Source organism: Macaca mulatta, chromosome 14, assembly GCF_049350105.2.
Source record: "Macaca mulatta isolate MMU2019108-1 chromosome 14, T2T-MMU8v2.0, whole genome shotgun sequence".
In the NCBI taxonomy this organism is placed as follows: Eukaryota; Metazoa; Chordata; class Mammalia; order Primates; family Cercopithecidae; genus Macaca; species Macaca mulatta.
The window spans coordinates 120,780,504-120,788,226 of record NC_133419.1 but is presented as its reverse complement, the minus strand read 5'-3'; positions in this window follow the sequence as shown (position 1 = coordinate 120,788,226).

Sequence of the window (7,723 nt, the reverse complement as noted above, 5' to 3'; positions counted from 1 at the left end):
GGTGAGGGAGGGAGGAGAGGTCTTTGACTGGGCTTATCATTTTCAATACATTCATCCCAAGTGGACATATAATGTGTTGCCTTGTTGGCCTTGAGGTTGGCTCTGATTAGCAAATTCTGTATTTCTCTGAGATTGGTCCCATTATCATGTTAAGATCCTCAACTGACTGAATTGAGGGGCTGCAAGCCTTGTTACTGATTGGTAACTTGCAGGATTCAGGTCTGGCTATGGAAGGTGGAGCCCTGAGAGCTTGTCTGAGAAGGAGGCGCCATATTCTTTGAGGGTGAGGTGTGGGTCTTTGATGGTTCAGGTGTGGACCTGCCTGGAGCGGGGACTGCACTAGGTGTCCTGATTGCAAGACTGGGGGCATTGCATAGGCCCAGGGGAGAGAGAGGAGCACAGATATCTGATGAGGAGCAGGAATGGAGGTGTGGCTTGGGGGAGGCCTGCATTCATTCAGATCTTTGTGTTGGACGAAGATCTAAGCACAAGATACAGGAGACACAGCTGCCGCTCTCCGTGAATTCGCAAGACTGGGCCTGTGAGCTGATCCAGAAGGTGATCGGAGTGTGCAGGGCCCAAAACAGGGTGATGAGGAGGCGTGTCCCCTGAGGAGGGGTCAGCTGTGCTGAGAGTGGGTTGAGAAGATCTGGGGGGACCAGAGGGATCTGACTTGGACAGTGAGTTTTGCGTGTGTGAGAAAGGCAGGGCTGGATCATGCCGGACTACATAGGGGCTGAGCTTTACCGTAAACACAGGGCCACCCCCATGGGAGAGTGAGTAATCAGATCAGTGCTCTAAGAAGAGGACTCAGGAATGAACCGAGGTGAAGCAAGAGTAGAGGCCCAGGTGCGCTATGCCGGTGACTTGAGACATTGTTGATGGGACCAACTGTGGCAGGTGGAGATGCTGGTGGCATTGCAGGTGCAGGAGCAAGCAAAGACATAAGCAGGTTGTTCAGGGGATGCAGGGGTTTAGGAAACGGTTGAGAGCTGAGGGCCAGTGGGTGGAGGAGGGGAGTTAGAGAGTAGGTCCCGGTTGCAGGAGCGCTAATGCCAGAGAGGGAGGCTGCAGCATGGCTGCCATGGGCTGAGGGGGAGGGATCCGCCATGAGGTGGGTGTGGAAGCAGGGAATACTCTTGGGGGGTGACACAGTCCCAGAGATAATCCTCTGTCTGTGCCTCTCTGAGGGAGGCAATGTGCCACTCTGTACCTGAATCCTGACTTGGCTGGGTCAATAGAAGAAGCTACTTACACTTCCTTACCCTCAGTTTTCTCATCTGCCGAATAGGGTTAATCATAGTGACCGTATGGGTTTGTAGGAGGATCAAGTGAAAGGGGGCAAGTAAGTGTCGCCACAGAGCCTGGTGCATCATCACTTGATAAATTGGTGCCCGATGCACAGTGGAGAGCAGGACAGAGGGTCCTTTCCCTGCCTCAGGCCCTTCTTCTCTGACTGCTGCTTTTGTTGCTGGTGGTGATGGCAGAATCTAATCCCTGGCATTTCAGGGAGGGCCTGCTTAGCTCCTCGAGGCCACCTGGCTCTGGTTCCTGGGTCCCTCCTTCCCTGGTGGCCATGCAGCCATGGGTCCTCTGGGCTGTGTCTGGCAGGAAAGCCAGACCGCAGGAGGCGTGGAGGCTAATGCTTCTCCTCCCAGTGCAGACCGGCCGCTACACGCATGGGTGGCTGGGGTAATTAATTTACACATTTTATCCTGCTTAAACTAATAAGCTTCTCTAGCTTCCTCCACTGAGCCTGAGCCTTCGAGCTGGGCCTGCCAGAAACATTATCCTGCCCTCTGGGAAGTCTGATGGGGCTTATAGTTGTCCTGTGGGCTTGGGCCAAGGCTCCCAGGCCCTGTGTCCACACTTCTGAGGCTACTTATTTTGGCTGCTCCTAGCCTGCTGGTCCAGGTATGCCACAGAGGCACCTTAAGATGCCAATCAACACTGCACATCCTGATGGAAAAGCAGGACTTGGGAGCCCATCCTTCCAGCCCCCTGCCCTGCAGCCTCCCACTCCCGCAGTAGCAGGGCGTGGCTCAGAGATGCCTGGGAACACAAAGACCTCCTCCATGTAGCGAAAAAGAAGCCTCTAAGAAAGGTTGTGGAGTGAAGATAGCGACGTGCTATCTTGTGTGTGTGAATAATGTGTGACATAGCCGCTATTTTCTTGAGAAAGGAAGAAATGCACATCCACATTTGCTTGCATGAGGATAAAGCCTCCTGGATGGGTGTACAAGGGACAAGGGACTGGCTGCTCCTAGGAAGGAGCTGGAGAGCTGCGAGGCAGGGTGAGAGGGAGACTTTTCCTATGGACCCCTTTGTACCTCTTGAGTCTTGAAGGCTGTGAATGTATCACATGTTCAGAATGCATCAACTGTTGGGAAACAAACACAAACACGATGGAAACCCCATCTGTGCAGCACATGTTTCTTGGGTGCCCCTTTGTGCCTGGGAGCAATGGTGTGAGAGAGCAGGTCATGGTCACACCTTTCAAAAGAGTGAGGGGATAGGAAGAGAGGTATGTCTGTGATTATAATCATCATTGGTGAGTTCAATGCCAGAGGAAGCCTGGAATCCCCCGGGCTCACAGAGGAATCCAAGTGGGTAGTTAGAAAGGGCTTCCTGGAGGAGGAGATTCTTGAGCTGTTTTGAAGGTAGCATAAGAGTTGACTGGATGGAGAAGGGAGGGAAGGGTTGGATGAGACTGAAGTGTGGGTTTCTATTCTGATTGCCAAAACCTGTGGTGCCTTTGGGTGTTAGTCTTCCCATTCATAACACAGGAAACCTTGGTTCAGGGAGCCAGGCAGGAAAGTAGTTCCAGCCTCTAGAATTTCAGCCCTCACCTACCCCTCTGAAGCCGCTGTGGGCACTCTGGTCCTGTGTGGGCTGCTGCTTCCCAGAGAGGTGCTCTCGCTAGCTGAGGACAGCGGGCCAGCCCCTTCCGGCTGCTTCCCCTACTTGTGGATTCGTCTTGTATTCTCGGATTCCAAATCCTGCAGGATTTAATATCCACTCTGTAATCTACTGGCACCAATAGGCATTATCTAACTAAACCTTAAATTGAAAATGCTAGGCTTCTATTTTCCCCACGCCGTCGGGAGAAGTCGGGACTCTCTTCGTCCAATGTAATTTACTCTTGCACTAATTAAAGTGCGTCACTCTGCTGTCCTTGAAGGCACACAGCCTGCCCCCGACAAGGAATGCAGCCGGGGTGGACGAGGCAAAGCAGGGGCCGGGCTGGCCAATCTAGGGCTGCAAGATGGTTCCTGCATCCATCCCAAGTGCCTCTTGCTTTAAGGCCATTTCATTTCCTGAGAGATGGAGAATTCACTTGTTGTAACATTCATTCATTCATTCTCTCACTCATTCACTCCCTCCCTCCCTCCTGCATTTATTAAGCACTCAAGGCAGGCACAGAAATAAAAGCTGCTAAACATATGATCAGGCTCTTCTCTCCAGCCCCTCCCCCGATGTCGTGAGGGTTTCACAGGATGCAGGTTCCTAGGTCACGCCAGCTCACAGAGGAACCCAGGGATGGGGAGCAAGAATAGCTAATGTGGCCGGGCGTGATGGCTCACGCCTGTAATCCCAGCACTTTGGGAGGCCGAGGCGGGTGGATCACGAGGTCAGGAGATCGAGACCATCCTGGCTAACACGGTGAAACCCTGTCTCTAGTAAAAAAAATACAAAAAATTAGCCGGATGTGGTGGTGGGCACCTGTAGTCCCAGCTACTCGGGAGGCTGAGGCAGGAGAATGGCGTGACCCGGGAGGTGGAGCTTGCAGTGAGTACAGACTGTGTGCCACTGTACTCCAACCTGGGCAACAGAGCTAGACTCCATCTCAAAAAAAAAAAAAAAAAAAAAAAAAAGAATAGCTAATGTTACAGATGCTTCCTTGCACCCAACATTATTTAAAGAACTCTGTTTTTTTAAAAAATGAAACTTATTTTGAGATCATCGTAGATTCACATGCAGTTGTAAGAAATAATAGAGATCCAGTGCGCCCTTTGCCTAGTTTCCCCCAATATTAACATCTTGCAAAACTATAGTATAAGATCATGACCAGGAAATTGACGTTGACACAGTCAAGATACAGACTGTTCCGTCACCACAAGGAGAGATCCTGTTGTCCCTTCATAGGCACTTCCCCTTTTCCTTTTCTTCTGACCCCTGGCAACCATGAATCTCTATTTCTATAATTTTGTCATTTTAAGAACGTCACAGAATCATTTAACCTTTTGGGATAGGCTTGAATAACTCATTTAATGCTTTTTTTTTTTGATGGAGTCTTACTCTGTCGTCAGGCTGGAGTGCAGTGGTGCGATCTCGGCTCACTGCAACCTCCACCTCCCAGGTTCAAGCAATTCTCCTGCCTCGGCCTCCTGAGTAGCTGGGACTACAGGCGCACATGACTGTGTCTGGCTAATTTCTGTAGTTTTAGTAGAGATGGGTTTCACCATGTTGGCCAGGATGGTCTCTATCTCCTGACCACCCACCTCAGCCTCCCAAAGTGTTGGGATTACAGGCATGAGCCACTGTGCCCGGCCTCATTTAATTCTTGTAACAACCTGATGAGCAAGGTCAGCATCAGTGTCCTCATTTTACAGACATATAAGTTGGGGCCAGGGCAGTGAAGTAACTTGTAGAGACAGGATTTAAGCTCAGGTTGTCCTGACAGCAAACCAGGCTCTGAAGTCTCTCCAATGTAACACTGACTTGCAGGCACTGCTTGAACTGATGGCCCTTGATCCTCCATGTGTCAGGTTGAATTCCCTCTACTTCCAAAACACGGCTGGGGGTCTTGGCTCTGGAATGCTAAGGTCTCAGTCCTGGAGGCTGGAGAGGGCAGTCCCAGCTTGTCCTATCCAGCCTGAATTCTCAAGTGCAGGCCATGGTGCAGGGACCCAGAGATGACACTTCCTGGAGACAGAGGTGAAGCCCTAGCTGTCTGCAGGGGTTGGCCGGGACTCAGTGCTCACTCCTGTCTCAGTGGGGGTAGCGGAGGCTCATACGGTGACGTGCTCCTTCTCCCCAGTGCTCTCCAAGGCTGTTCAGGCCTCACAGCCCGGAATTGGAGTCTCAGATACTGTGGTCAGGTCAGCTATGGGGCCATGACGGGTCAGCTCCGAAGTAGTGTCACTTGCAGAGCTAACCAAGCGTGAGATTGCTCAGATGGCTGGAACAAGCGAGTCCCCTGTGCATTCCCTCTCCCTTCAGCCAGCCACAGGCTCCTTTAGCTCTCACCTAGGTCCTGCTCCTGCCATAATATCACCTGACACTGATGAGGTCACAAAGCCAGTACCCATGGGTCCCACTCACTGTTCACAAGGGCCTCATCTCCCAGTGGGAAGCCTCAGTCCCTGGTCCCTGGAGAGGGGAGCTGGTTCTCTCTGCATCCAGTGGGAGAGCCTGAATAGACCTGCAGGAGGTGGGTGCTCCCAGCCTCATCCGGGGGTCAGATGAGCCAGGGCTGGGGCTTTGCCTGTGTGTATGAGTGGGGGATGGGAGAGGACTTCTGTATACTAGAGTTGGAGTCAGCGGCATTGACCCTGGCCCCTAGGCATCAGGGATTCTCTGCAGGGCAGAACCAGGGCCAATGGGAAGGAGTTATGATGGGAGATGGGTGGTTTTTGCTCAACAACAGTGAGATTTTTTGTAGTAAATAGTAGAATCCAACAGCAGAGCAGACTGCTTTGTGAGATAGTGAGATCCCCATCAGTGAAGGTATTCATTCATTTATTTAACACACATTCGTTGCCTACCTTGGCTCTTGGCACTGGAGTTCCACAGATGTGGGTTCAAGTTCCAGTTCTGCCACTTAGGATTCCGTGATCCACAGCGAATTCCTTGTGTCTCAGTTGCCTCACTTGTAAACATGAATAATAACAGTTCTTTACCTATCTCAGTGGGAAGGTTGAACAACTCCAAGCTCCATGCCTCACACAGGTAAAGACACGGAGCCTTGAACGTACTATTTCATAGGTGTAATTACCTCTATCCTGCAAGTGAGTTAAATAGCACATTCTCCATTACTAAATGTCTGAGTGGGAATCTGAATCCAATTCAGTCTAATTCCAAGTCATTCTCTTCCCTCTGAACCTTAAGGCTGGGCTCAGTTAGGTATTCAAATCTGAGCTGTGGGACTTGTATCTAGAATATATAAAGAACACTTACAACTCAATAATAAAAAAGACCAAAAACTCAATTAGAATATGGGCAAAGGATCTGAATATACATTTCTCCATGGAAGGCATATGAATGACCAAAAAGCAAATGAAAAGATGCTGCACATCATCAGGCATCAGGGAAACACAAATCAAAACCACAAGGAGATGCCACTTCACACCCGGTAAGACGGGGATAACCAAAGACAGACAATAGCCAGCGCGAGGCTGTGGGGAAACCGGAGCCCTCATACACGGTTGTGTGGGAGTGTAAAATGGGGCAGCCACGCTGCAACACAGCCTGGCAGTTCCTCAAATGGCTAAACAGAGAGTCACCATATGACCCAGAAATTCCATTCCTAGGCTGATACTCAAGAGAATTGAAAACATACATCCACGCAAAACTTGTACAAAAATGTTCAGAGCAGCATTACTGATAATAGCCGAAAATAGGAAACAACCCGAATATTCATCAACTAATGAATGGAGAAACAAAATATGGTCTATCCATACAATGGAATATTATTCAGCCATAGAAAGAATGAAGCGCTGACACATGCTACAACATGAATTAACCTTGAAAACATGATGATAAGTTGCTGGGTGCAGTAGCACGTGCCTGTGGTCCCAGCTACTCTGGAGGCTGAGGTGGAAGGATCACTTGATCCCAGGAGTTCAAGGCCACAGTGTGCTACAGTGGGCTGTGAGTAGCCACTGTACTCCAGCCTAGGCAATATAGCACAGCCCCATCTCTAAATAAATAAAAATAAATAATAAAATTTAAAAAACAAGATTTAAAACGTATTCCACTTATTACATAATTCAATTTATATGAAAGTCCAGAATAAATCTGTAGAGAGAGAAAGTAGAGTGGTGTTTGCTTAGGGTTGGGGGCTACGGTGTGGGGTAGGGGAATTGAGGAGTAATTGAGGAGTAATACCTAAATGGTAGAGGGTTTCTTTTTGAGATAATGAAAATGTTCTAAAATCGGCTCTGGTTATGGTTGCACATATTTGAGAATATACTAACAACCATTGAATTGTATAATTTAAAAGCGTGAATTGTATGGTATGTAAATTATATCTCAACAAAGCTGTTAAAAAAGAGAGAAAGAGAAATAAACCTATAAAAAACGTGATGATGCACACCTGTAGTCCCAGCTACTCAGGAGGCTGAGACAGGAGGATCACTTAGCTTAGGAGTGCAAGACCAGCCTAGGTTTTTTTCTAAGACCCCCATCTTGGAAAAAAAAAACATCTGAGGCTGTGAGAGAAGTGGCCAAGGTGTGGGTGGAGATAGAGTCTGGGGAATCTCAGCACACTGGTGCAGGGGAGACTATGAGGATGCATGACCTTGCTTAGGAAGGATTTCCCAAGTGGGAAGATGGATGGAACCTGGAGGAATGCCTTCTAGAGGAATAGGCACTGCTTGGGTGTACCCCGGGTGGGGTGGGAGAGAGGTGGCTGCACCAGTGTCCTCTGGCAGCACTCACAGCCCAGCAGGAAAGGGCACATCAGTGTTGGGATGGGGGGTTCTGATCATGGCTAGGCAGG